Genomic DNA, 13,154 nt, shown 5'->3' on the forward strand with positions numbered 1-13,154 from the left:
ACAATTATTATTTCTCTTTTCATCCTCTATGGATAGTCCACAGTATTTTGTATTAAGGAAAGTAATATAGAGGTGTGTGCAAGCAATTTAATAAAATGTTTGGTCACCATTTTTGGCTGAAAGATATAATGCAGGTGTTTGTGAGCAGTTCGTACTGAAGTAAGTTGTAGGAATATGATAGTATTCAAACTAGTAATTAATGTAACTTCTGTAGGTTATCAAGTAGTAAATAAAAATTTACCTTGTAAGGGAAAAAAAAAACTAAATTTTGTTCATTATAACTATTTCTCATTAGGAAACAGTTTGATATGTTACTTTTATTTTAATTATGCCTTATTTTAAATCCTAGAAACAAAATTTGATTAACACTTTTTTTTTATTGCTTTAATAATTCTTAAACATTTATATCTGCTGTTTTAATTATTAGTAGACTATCCAATAACAGTGTTATTTGGCATTATTCTCATTAATTTTGATGTGTGTTGATATCTGTAATGTGTAAGTTGGGCATGATCACTTGTACTTGTGAAGCGTAACTTCATTAAAGAATTGAATATTAGTAGTGAAATATTAGATATTCCAAGTGTGTCCTAAAAGAGTGTTGTGAAGTGATTTGGCCATATTAATGTCATGCTCGAAGATAGATAGCTGAATAAATAGATATTTGGTTTGAGTTCGTGTGACATTTCATGTATCCATTTTAATTTGCAGTCATGATAAGATCTAGATTCAGATCCTGTTTGTGATCCAGGAAATGGTGATACAGATTATGGGTATGCCTCCGTACTTAGGCGAGAAAAAGAGGAAGAAGGCAGTGATTGGCAAGTGAAGACACCTCCCACTCGCTGCTTTTCCCCTCTCCTCCTTGCCTGCATTATAGGAGGATGTCTATATTTTGTACAAGTTTGAACTCTTATTGTCCTTCCTTGTGCCAGGACACAGTAATGACTGCACCACAACTGTCCCATTATGCAGGAGTTTAATGAATATCAGGAGTTTAATAAATTTTTTTTATTTATTAAAAAAAGGATTTTCAAAAAAAAAAAATTCGTTAACTAAATCATAAAACATGTATTATTTGACTTTTATTTTTAATGTCAGGTATATTATTTATTTGGTAAATTTTATCAAATATTGTTTCAGTGTCTATTGTGTCATTTTGATTCCATTTTGATCATAGATTTATAATACTGCTTTAATTCAAAAGGAAATTGAATCTTATAAGATCTTAATTGCTTTGTTAGGATTTGTCATCATGAGTAATACATCTCATTTATTTCCTGAGAATTCTATGAACTATTATTTCAGTACACAAATAGTTTCATATCTATTTGTGTGCTGAATACATATGAATACTTTTACAAGTGTTTCCTTACATTTTTTTACTATTCAATTTACTTTTATTTTCAATCTCTTTTACTATTTTGCATTGTATACTTATGTTGCTGTTGAAAAGATAATGTAAACAAACTATATTGATAAGAAAATATTTTTTAAAAAAAGTTATTTTAGAAAAGAATGCACAAGATTTAATAGTTAAATCTTGTGCACCAGCATATAGTATAGAGAAATAGACTTCGTTTAACTTTGTTACTAATGGTGTCTGACAGATCACTTTTTAAAATTTTTGTGTTTTTTTAAAATTTGTAAATGAAATCAAATCCTCCCATGTACCTTTGCCTATCAGTATTTCCTAACTGGTTATACAGTATTTTTTACTGTAAAATTTAATTAGATTAATTTTTTTTGCTGATCTCCAGAACATGGGTACACTCGAGTCATGGCATTATGGATGTGGCCAAAGAATGGAGTGATTGTTTCGTCGAGTTCTGTGATTGGCTGAACTCCAGAACACGGGTACACTGAAGTCGCGGCATTATGGGCGTGGCCAAAGAATGGAGTGGTTGTTTTGTCGAGTTCTGTGATTGGCTGATTAATTTACCCCATTTTGATTGTCCATCGTACAGTGATCTCAGAGCTGAACTGGAGCTGTCTGTCAATAATTTCTCCCAGTCTGTCAAGAAGGAATTGGTGCAATCATAGAATCTTTGTGTTGCTGAATGCATTTCCTGGAAGAGCTTTCAAAAGAAGATAGCAATTGAGACAGTCTGCATCTCTTGAATAGCCTTGGTGTTATTTGTGCCTACTATTGAATGACAATTTGACTGTTTGACTTTTGACAACTCATATTGATTGTGCCTTTCTAGGAAAGTGCTTCCTGATTGAGTACAGATTTATACATCAATTGTTTACTAGGATCTCTGTGACCTGCTGTGTTGTGTGATTACTAATGGATAACTTTTCATTTCTGGTGATTTATTTCTTGTGAACTTTCACTACTTGGAAGTCATAAGAGCATGGTCCACCTATCGAACTTTCAGTTTGGAAGCTGTAAGTTGGATCTGTGAAGAGTTTATATTACTGAATTATCTGAAGATTTCTTTGAGTCATAGATGCTCCTTATTCTTTGTAAAGTTGCAGATAGTGATTTTATAGATTCTTGATCAGAAATTGTCTGGTCAAGCTTGCATATTGTCTAGTTTGCTGTTTATCAAATTTAAAGGATGAAGTGTATGATACGTATTCATCTAATCATGTTGTGATTACTTGTGAACTTTCACCTTCTGGAAGCCACTTGTGTGTTGTCCACCTCTCGAGCTTTTAGTTTGAAAGACGTGGGTGGACTTGTGATGGTAAACTTCTTGGGATGGTAACCCCTTTAATTACTGTTCTGGATAGATATGCTTGAAACATGATTATGAATAACTTCTTAAGATTTTGTAAATAACCTTTGCCTTCAAGTTTAAAGATACACTGGTCAAAGAAAGTGCATCATTAATTTCACATTTCTAACCCTTTTTTGCGATGGTATGTTACATTAATGACTAGTATCACAAATAGAAATATAAACAAAAGATATAATATTTATTAATAGTTAAGGCAAAGCTAAGTAATATTTGACAGGTGCTCTGAAAATATTCCAAAATGAGCATTTGCAACCTTTATACAACAGTTTTGGTAAATATGACAATTATGGCTGAAATTTACTTCAGTTTATCATTTTAAATGGAAAACAAAATGTAAAGTTCACCAGGTGCAAACTAATATTTAGTTGAACTGCCTCTGGCCCTGATGACAACAGCACACTGTCGAGGCATTGACAAGATCAATTTCTGAAGATAATCAACTGATAGTTCGTGGGTCCAAACAAATTATGGAATTATGTGAAGTTCACAAAGGGCCTTTAGATTCTTTCTGGCTACTGTAGATTCCACACGATGCCAACAGCTCTCTATAGGATTCAGGTCCGTGCTATTTCTTGGCCAGCTAAGAGTTTTAATGAACCATTCTTCGAACCTCTAATGCAGAAATTAAGCTAAAATAACTACAGAAGTGCCTACTTGCACTTTTTGCCCAATGACAAGGAGCAGAGTCATCATGAAAGGTGCAATTACTTGGCAGGTTGAAATGGTCTCTAATGGTTGGCAGCAATTTGCCTTCCAATATAGCTAGGTATCCATTGGCATTTATGGAATCTCTTATAAACTGCAGGTGTCCTACTCTGCGATATGAAATGCACCCCCATATCATTTGGCTGGTAAGGAATTTCACTGTAGACACCATACAGTCTGGATGGTATTCTTCACGTCTACGGCAAATCGTTTGTCTCCCATCAGAGCCATGCAGGTTGAATTTCTTCTCATCTGAGAAAATAACTGATTTCCACTGCTCATGGGTTCATTTGACTTGCTCCTTACACCAAATTAATTGGGCATTTTCATTTTTTTGTGTGAGCGGCTTCTTCTTAGGACGACGGGCTACGAGTCCATTTTTTAAGAGGCGTCTTCTGACTGTTACTTCACTTGCTACCACTCCTGTATGTTCTTCCCATTCTCTTTTCAGCTCAGACGAAGAAGCTTTATGGTTTTTAAGACATAAGCACTTCAAAATGTGGTCCTGTTTTGGCGTAGAGACTTGTTTGCATCCGGTTCCTTTTTTTCTATCAGCAGAACCAGCATTCTTGAGTTTGGAAAGAAATCTGCTCACTGTCGACTGATTACAAGACACTATAAGCAATATGATGGGAAGAACATCCTCACGTAAGGCAACAACATCATTCTTTCTTCGTGACTTCAACTGCACGTAACTCGCCATCCTGACACAAGCAAGGAATTACTGCAACTCTTGCAAAGTATGCTCATACAGCTGAAAGTAACAGCTGATGCAGTATTACATCATCACTTATGTATGTCAATCTTATCTGATGCAGTCTGTAAGAAATATTGCCATATACTTACATTATTTGGATGACAATTACAATTTTAAGTGTGATGCATTTTCTTTGAACACCAGTGTATAAGTTTTCTGGAGTTGTTCCCCTGTATTGAAATTTGTAAATAGTTTTGTCTTTCTCGAGTTTGAAGAGTACCTCGTGCTTCAAGTTGGATGCTGTCTGTTGAATGTGAAGAGTATCTCACAGATTAAAGGCCATGGATCTTCCTTATCTTTTGTAAAGTTGTAAATAGAGATTTTATTGATCAGAATTTGTCTGGTCTTGTGTGTGTACTGTCCAGTTTGCTGCTTTACCAAAATTAAAGATGGAAAGATGCTATTTGGAACATGATTGTAATTAACTCCCCAAGATTTTGTTAAAATTCTTTGCCTTCAGGTTGAAGATACAAGATTCTATTTTGATATTACAAGTCCCCTGGAGTTGGTGTTCTCCTGCATTTATATTTGTAAACATCGTCTGTCTTCAAGTTGAAGATTACCTTGTGTTTTAAGAATTGATTTTTATGTTTATGACACAGTTAAATGTCATTGTTTTTGAGACTTGAACCTTTTTTAAAGTTATTTTCTTCAAAAACAAAGTATGGCTTCACCTTCAAGTTGAAGACTGAAGAACTGCTGGAAGTGATTTTCCACTCTCATCTTACCCTCTCTATTTTCTTACTATATTCTGTTTTCTGATGGATCCATCTTTTCCTGCCCTGTGCCATTTCCCATACTTCTGTCTCAAAATCCCTCTTCCAATCTTTCTCTATTGGCATCAGCCTGGGACTTGTCCTACGTAGATGCAGCAAAACGATTGTAGATCCTGGATGCCTCCCTGTGGCAGAAGTGGGACGTTGTGACCAGGTGTTTGCTGCTTCTTACCTGCTAAGAGCAGGTGCTGGCCTACAACACAACAACAGAACATATTGTTACACTTACACACTCAACACACTACATACAAATGGCCAACTTTTGTGCAGGCTTTTTCACCTTTTAGCAGGAATTATTGTGAGAAATTAATGCAAAATTATTGAGCTGTTGTTTAGTCATTGTGCTGATCTCAGTTATTGTTTCAAATGGTTATTGTGTGTTATTGTTTCAAAGGATGGATGTAAGACTAATTTGATAGCTTTGGAATACAAGTGTTTTCAGTGGATGTTTTACGACGTATACTAGCTGGCATGCGAGGACTGATGTGGCGAGTTTTGTTTTCAATTTGTTTCTTGACGATTTGATTTTTTTCACAGTAATTGTATGAGTTGCTAGTATCAGGTTCTCTTTATATTAGTGGGGATGTGTGGGCAGTAGCCCCACAAAAGCAGGGTCTGGGAGCAGAAGCCCCCAGAACAATAACAAAAAAAAAAAAAAAAAAAAAAAAATGCTGTTGACGTGCATGAACAATTGTTAATGCTCATGAAATCATCTAGTAATGTACGTCCACAAAAGTGGGGGCGTGTGGGCAGCATCCCCCTAGGACAACAACAAAAAAAATTCTCATTGTTAATGCTTGTAAAATTATTATTATTATTATTATAAGCCATATGGTGCAAGGAAGCCTGAGTGTTATGCTGCACCAGCCAAAAAAAATTTCTGAGTTACCCTGAGAGAGAGAGTAGAAGGAAATCACCAAGAAAGAGAGGAATGATGATATCCAGCTCAGGACCCTGGGTGTGCCAAGCCCATACTCAACAGAACCGTTAGGGTTAAATCGTCTAGTAATGTATGACCACAAAAGTAGGGGTTGGGCAACAGCCCCCAGAACAAAAAAAAAATTTCTGTTGACATGCATGAGCAATTCTCATTGTTAATGCATGTGAAATAGTCTAGTAATGTATGGGTGAGAAGAATCAGTGGTTGTATATGGTTAGTTTTTTAAAAAAATTGCCATTTCTTTTTTCTTCATTTCAGCTCTGGCATATTGTGAAATACAGGGATGTATGCATGTTCTGGAGTATAAACAATTTTTATTTGGCACTTTACAGATGCCAGGTGAACAAAAGTAGCTATCTACCTTTCTTTAGGCAACTCCCATTCCCATCTGACGTCTACGAGATACTGGTTAAGTGTCTAATCTTTTCATAATGCTTTGATCTCACAGGCTAAAAGTGAACAGCTGACAATCCGTATTTTTAGTTTAATTAAAAATCCATATATTTTAATTTGGATTTAACAAATTGTAATTAATAAAAAAGGTATGGTAAACTGCAGCTATTATCAACCCACTGCAGGATGGAAGCCTCCTCAACAATTCATGCTGAGGGAAATGGACCATAATCTATCGTGCTGGTCCGTGCGGGTTTGCAGATCGACCGTATTTAGCAGTCAGGGGCTTAAACACCGGTCTACTCAAATTTATAAAAAATTATAAAAAAAATTTATAATTAAAAAAAAAAAAAAACAAGAGGATCATACAGATGCCATACGAGTGTCATTGTTAAAATTGAGGGTGTCAGTGATGGAAGGTTAAAAAAGAAAAAAGTCCACTATAAAAGAGAAACTGCAGGCAGCTCAGCCATCCATTAGTTCTTCATAAGTGATTTCATGCTTCTAAATATAATTTCTTTTAGTCTCAGTGTAGCGTAGTGTAATATTAGTAGATTAGTGCCGTGTATTTTTACCCTTGCATATATTCATACTATATAAATTTTTAAAAAATATGCATATGTAAAGCTTTGTTTGCATGTGTGCTACATGCTTTTTTTTTTTTTTTTTTTTTTTGTGCTTGTTATCAGCCATTTCTCTAAATGAAAAAATAGGAAATAGTCACTAGAAGCCAGATCCACACTGTAAGGTGGATGGGTAAGTTCTGTAAAGTCACAATCTCTCAAAGCAGCAGCAACAGCATGTGACCTGTGCACCGGTGTGTTGTATTGATGAAGCAGCACACCTCGGGAAAGTTATCCACAGTGTTTTTCCTTTATGATGTCCCTTAAGTTGTACAATAGGGATGCATATGATTCCTCCATTGACTGTCTGCTTGTGTTCCAAGTAGTGAATGTACAAAATTCCCTCAGCATCCAAAAAAATGGTGGCCATAATCATGCCAACTGAAGGTTATATCAGAAATTGTTTGTGTTGGTGAGAACCCTTGTGCTTATATTGCATTGATTCTTGCTTGGTCTCAGGATCCCAGTGATGAACCCATGTTTCATCACCCTTAACAAATCTGGAGATGAAAGTTTCAGGATCCCTTCCATAAAGCTCTAAATTCTCACAATGCTGTACTCTGACTTGCATCTGCACAGGGATCAGAAATCACATTGCACTGACTTTAGTCATCCCCAAATGCTCATGGAGGATGGTCATACCTGTTCCCTCAAAAATGTCACATTTCCTAGAAATTTGGGACACCTTTAAATGTCTGTCGTTCAGCACGAGGGTTTCATAGGCCTTCCTGGATGTGGATCATTTTCGATGGACTTTCTACCTCACTTCAGTTGTTTTGACCAGAATTTCACTTGGTAATCTGAAGGTGCACTGTTGCCATACACAGCCACCATCCTTTCTCGAATGGCCTTGGGCTCATTACATTCTTGGGCGAGAAACTTGATGACTGAATGCAGGAGCATTCAGTCATCAAATTATGGATTTCAGCAAATCCGTAATTTGATACAGGTGTCTTTCTTCTTTCTGTTACAGCAGCACAACCTAAAAATATAGTAGGATCAAAATTAGTATGATTCAAGTTGATATGTAGGAACACAATAAATCATAAATCATTGAAATATAACTATCGGAAGTACCTTAAGTAAATAATTTATTGAATACTCCCTTATATACTTATTCAGTATGACATATATTTATTAAAAACCAAACTCATTTTATTCACATTTGTAATGTACTTGGTACAACAGATTAGCAATTAGAGGTAGGTGGGATCAGAGCCAACTTAGATGCTGAAAGCTGAGATCATTTGGGATGATAAATTAAAGTGTATTTTGCAGTTTTAAAACTTCCATGCAAGAAATGATAATAAAATTATGCAACTAACAAAAAAAACGTGCAACCAAACAATACATATTTTACTCACACCTTAACTCTACAGCAGGTTATATCACAAAAGGATGACCTGATTTCAAACTTTAATTCCAGAACAAATGAGGATAGACATATACTGAGTGACCACTTTATTAGGTATGCCTACCTAATAGTAAATTCCTTTTTAACCCAGAACATCCTGGATTCATCATGGCATGGACTCGATTAGATGTCAAAAGCATGCCATGGGAATGCTCCACTGCTTCTCACACTTAAATTGGATGGGTGTGGACTTCTACTCCAAAGAGTTCATTCTACCTAATCCATGGCTGTTCATTGGATTAAAATCTAGTGATTGGGGAAGCCACCACAGTAGGCTGAGTTCACTATCATGTTCCTGGAACCAGTTCTGGCCTTGTGACATGGTATGTTATCCTGTTAGGACACATGCATAGATGATTACACTATAGCCACGAAGTGACTTGCTTGGTCAGAAACAATTTCCAGATAACCTTTTAATTGCCATGTGTGGCCAGCAATATTGAATTGGTGTATTGTGACATAAGCATAGGAAAAATAATGAGAGTAGGAGTGTGTTATTGACCTAGATGAGTGTGATGAGTATAATGAACATCTTACAGGCAAATCAAAATATGAGAGACTTATTTTCCAGAGATGACTAGAACCTGTGGATTGGTCACTCACATAGCAGTTTGATATTTCTGTAATTGCCCAATGACTGCTTCTTACATCAGCAGTCATGGATGACACAAGGCAATGAAATATTCTTGACTTAGTTATCAGTAAGAATATATGAGATATTAAGAATCTTCAAATAAAGGAATCACTGGCAAATGGTGATCAGTGCACTGTACTGAGATCTATTTAAAGAAGTTACTACTGCCAAAAGAAAGGGGAGAAATTGTTTTCACTAAGGAGATTAAAAACGGTCTCTTAAACATCATATGAGTTATGCTAAATGGGATTGTTTTAGGAAGTTATTCCAGAAATCACAAAGTTTTTTTACACAAAATAAAAGGGTATTGATTAAGGTATAGACCAAAATGAACAATCAAAACTAATGACAGCAGCAGAGAAGAAGGATGTGTGAGATGGTTATTATAAAGTATCAGTGGACTTCAAATCCTACAGTAAATATAAATTAGTCTGTAATAATAGTAGATGGCCTATTCAGGGGGTCAGGCAAGATAAAGCTGATTATGAGAAGTCCTTAGCCAAGGATGCAAGGAACTAATATGGATTGCTTTGCTTAGGTTACCAGTAAAAGTCATGGCATTAGTCCATTTAATATCTGTGGTAACAGTATTGATGAAGCTGGATTGTTTGCTCATAATCTGAATAAATATTTTGCTTCATATTTGCATGTGAAGTTTTTAAACTTGAGGATACCAGGTTCAGCTATTTGTGATTGGAAGTTGAATGATTTTATGATAATGGAGAAAGGACTAGAAGTAAAGTTATTACAATTAAAAGTAAACAAGGCACTAGAAGGCGATGGAATCTATACAATTGTGGATGAAAATGATGTGGAGGTAATTACGTAGTCAGATATGAAGCTCTCTGAGCAGTGCAGATAGGCTGACAGGTCAGCTCATGGGGTTTTGCCAGTGACATATTTTGGAATTTTGCAAGCAAGGATAAGGAGGTGATTATCCCATTGTGTAAGACAGCGGTCAGGCCACATCTTGAGTACTACATATAGGAAGATTCATTTTAGGCAGGATGTGGATCTGTTGGAATGGGTGCAGACCAGAGCAATGAGATTAGTAGGAGGAACAAATGGTTACTCTACCAGGAAAGGCTTCAATTTTGTAAACTGCAGCGCTAGGTGACTAGGCACCCTCAAGGAGATCTAATTAATGTTTAAGGCTTTGAATGGATTAAGTAATGCCGATGGAATCCTTCCTCTTGCTCAGCCTACACACGTGAGATGGGGGAGTGCATAAATTCAGAGGAAGGATGGTTGCAGGATAGATGTGTAGAAATTTGCTCAACCAGCAGGTGGTCAGTTATTGGAACAAATCCTGGATAGTTTGAATAAATTCCAGGAAGAACCAAACTTTTAGAAGGAATTGGCAGGGGAGGTGTTTTTTTTCCTGATGCTATATAAGCTTGTTTTCTTACATCATTTGCTACTATTAATACTAATTATACCGAAGGAAGAAGCAAAAGATGTAAGCAAACCTTCAGCTTTTATAATGAGAATATCCTTGGATTCAGGCAATTTCCTACAGATTAGGATGTACAAATGTCTTTTTATTCACAATGGTAACTCAAAGGGTGAAATGAGTAACTACAGATCTCTGGTCTCTGTGCCAGGGAAAATTATAGAGTGAGTTATGGATGCAACACAGGATCATATGGAGGATGGAAATCTAATTAGCTACTACAAGGTTGCCAGTAAAGATCCAGATAGAAGGAGTAACTTTGACATCATTTACTTACATTTCAGTGAAGCTTTTCATATAGTCCCATATGAATGATTATATAAATGAGTGCAGTGTAATGTCAAGGACAAGTCTACTATGGAAAGAGAAGAATGATGATATCCAGCTGAGGACCCTGGGTGTGCCAAGCCCATACTCACCATATTGGTTCAAATCAAGTTTAATGTCTGCTAAAAGGTAGACAGGGTAGTAATCGAGGTATGTTACTTGCAAGACGACATAAATTATTTGGGTGGACTCAGAAATGACAACTGAAATTTAACACTGGAAAATACAAGGTCTTGCATCTGGGTAGCAGTAATCCTAGAATAATGTACCACTAAATTATTCTAGGATAGATGCCAGTTTGTTAACAAGGGGCTCATCTCACCTGAGAAGAATTTCACCTGTGAACCATTCACAGTTCAAATAGTGTTAAATTTTATTAAATTAATTTTTTTAACAATGGGCTCAGGTAATCCTAAAAATTTAAGATTGGCTTGCATGAATATCCCTAAGCCCCCTCTAGCACATCCCTGCTTGAGAATAACTAGTCTGACATGAACTTCTTTTCTGAATGGTGTAGACAAGATGTAGGACAGCTCATCAGTGATATATATAGCAACTTTGCATGAATTACAGCTCATACATGCCATAGTATGGATTTCACTAGTTATATGAGCGAGTCTTGCTCTAGATTTGATCACTCTTCTGTCAAGATATTTGTCAGCTAATATATTCTAGTATAAGCTACCCTCATCAGCTTGTCCCAGATATTCTCAATTGGATTCAGATTGGAGAATTAGGCAGCTAGGTTAGATGTTGGAAATCTTGGGAACGTTCCTCAAACTATCCAGATATAATTTTTGCGTGGTGGATAGTTGCATTAACATTCTTGAAAGTATCCATAAACAATCCAGGTAAAAATGAAGCATTGTAATGTAAAGTTGGTCCAATACTACAGAGAGAGAGAGTCATTGGATGTACCAGGACCTAACGGTATGAGCAGACTCAGTCAGTATGTCTCATGTCCACCACTCAAGTGGTGGACATGAAACGATCTAGATCATGAGGTTCATGCCACACTTTCATCTTACCATTGGTTCAAAAAAAGTGTAAATTTAGACTCATCAGATCACATGCCCTTTTTTTTACTGTTCCACAATCTTGGTGTTGATAAAACCACTCCAGTCGAAAATTTCGATTTTTTATAGGAAAAAAGTATTCATTCGGAAACACCTTCAGCACATCCACCTCCTAAGCCATAGCTTATATGTGGATAATGCTACTTCAGTATTATTCTATTGCCATAATTAAAACATTATTATTTTATAAACATCAACTATTAAAAATACAAAACTCAATTCAACTTAAAGAGAGCACTATACCTCTTAACCATAGCTAAGAAGAATATAGTATTGGCTACCTCAGTCCCACTTATCCTAATGAACTATGTTACCATTCCCAGCCACAGGGAGGTAGGTACTACTATCTAGCCGTAATCTTGCTCTCCGTTTAAAAACCAAACTCAAATTTATTAAAACTTCCAAAAAAGCTTCTATCCATGAACATGATCCATAGATTTCTTTGCTCAAGTCCGCCCAAGCAGATCTCCAACTGATTCCTGAGATCAAGATAATAATTACAGTGCAACGTGATATGTACACTGGTTTCTTGCTGTCCATAGGAACATAAATCACTGCAAGCCCCAACTTGTGCAACCTTCTTGCTAATCCGTGTCCTGTGATTAAAAATGTAGCACAGTCCAAACTGCTGCCAAGGATTTTTTTGTACATTCAGTATGTCTACTCGTGGCAGATACATATAGGTAACTCAGCCGTTCTCACTCGAATCCTATCTTTGTTGCCATACAGCCATTCTCCTTTTATCCTAATCTTTTCATCCTTCACATCAGACCTCGTATATATCCTTTTGGGGTCTGAACAAGAAACTATGTCCAACACTGATTTTCTGATATTATTCTTGGCGCAGTATAATAATGCTGACAAAACAGTCTGCAAATCAGCCGGTAATCGACCCGCCAGAACCTGTAAGGCATCTGTCGATACTGTTCTACAAGCATGAGTTGTGCACAGGAGAGCGAACCTCTGCGCTTGGAGCAAGTATTTCTTTATTACAGAATTCGTTATTCTATGCAGCCAAGCCACTGAAGAATAAGTAATAATGGGAACAAATAAACATTCTTAGAGAAGGTTCAAAGCCCTTCCCTTTATCTTCCAATCAGTTCTTATCATCCTTCTTAGCTTACCATAAAGAACAAGTAATTTCTTTTTTAAATACTTCATGTGCTCAACAAGGCTCATTCTCTCTCCCCCCCCCACACACACACCCCAAGGTACTTAACGACAGTAACATACCGTATAGACAACAAACGACCTCACAACTGGATGTCTATTAATACTTAATCGTCCCTTAAGCAGCAGTTGTAGTCTT

Source organism: Mastigoproctus giganteus, chromosome 3 (assembly GCF_048544385.1).
Source record: "Mastigoproctus giganteus isolate SK-2022 chromosome 3, ASM4854438v1, whole genome shotgun sequence".
In the NCBI taxonomy this organism is placed as follows: domain Eukaryota; kingdom Metazoa; phylum Arthropoda; class Arachnida; order Uropygi; family Thelyphonidae; genus Mastigoproctus; species Mastigoproctus giganteus.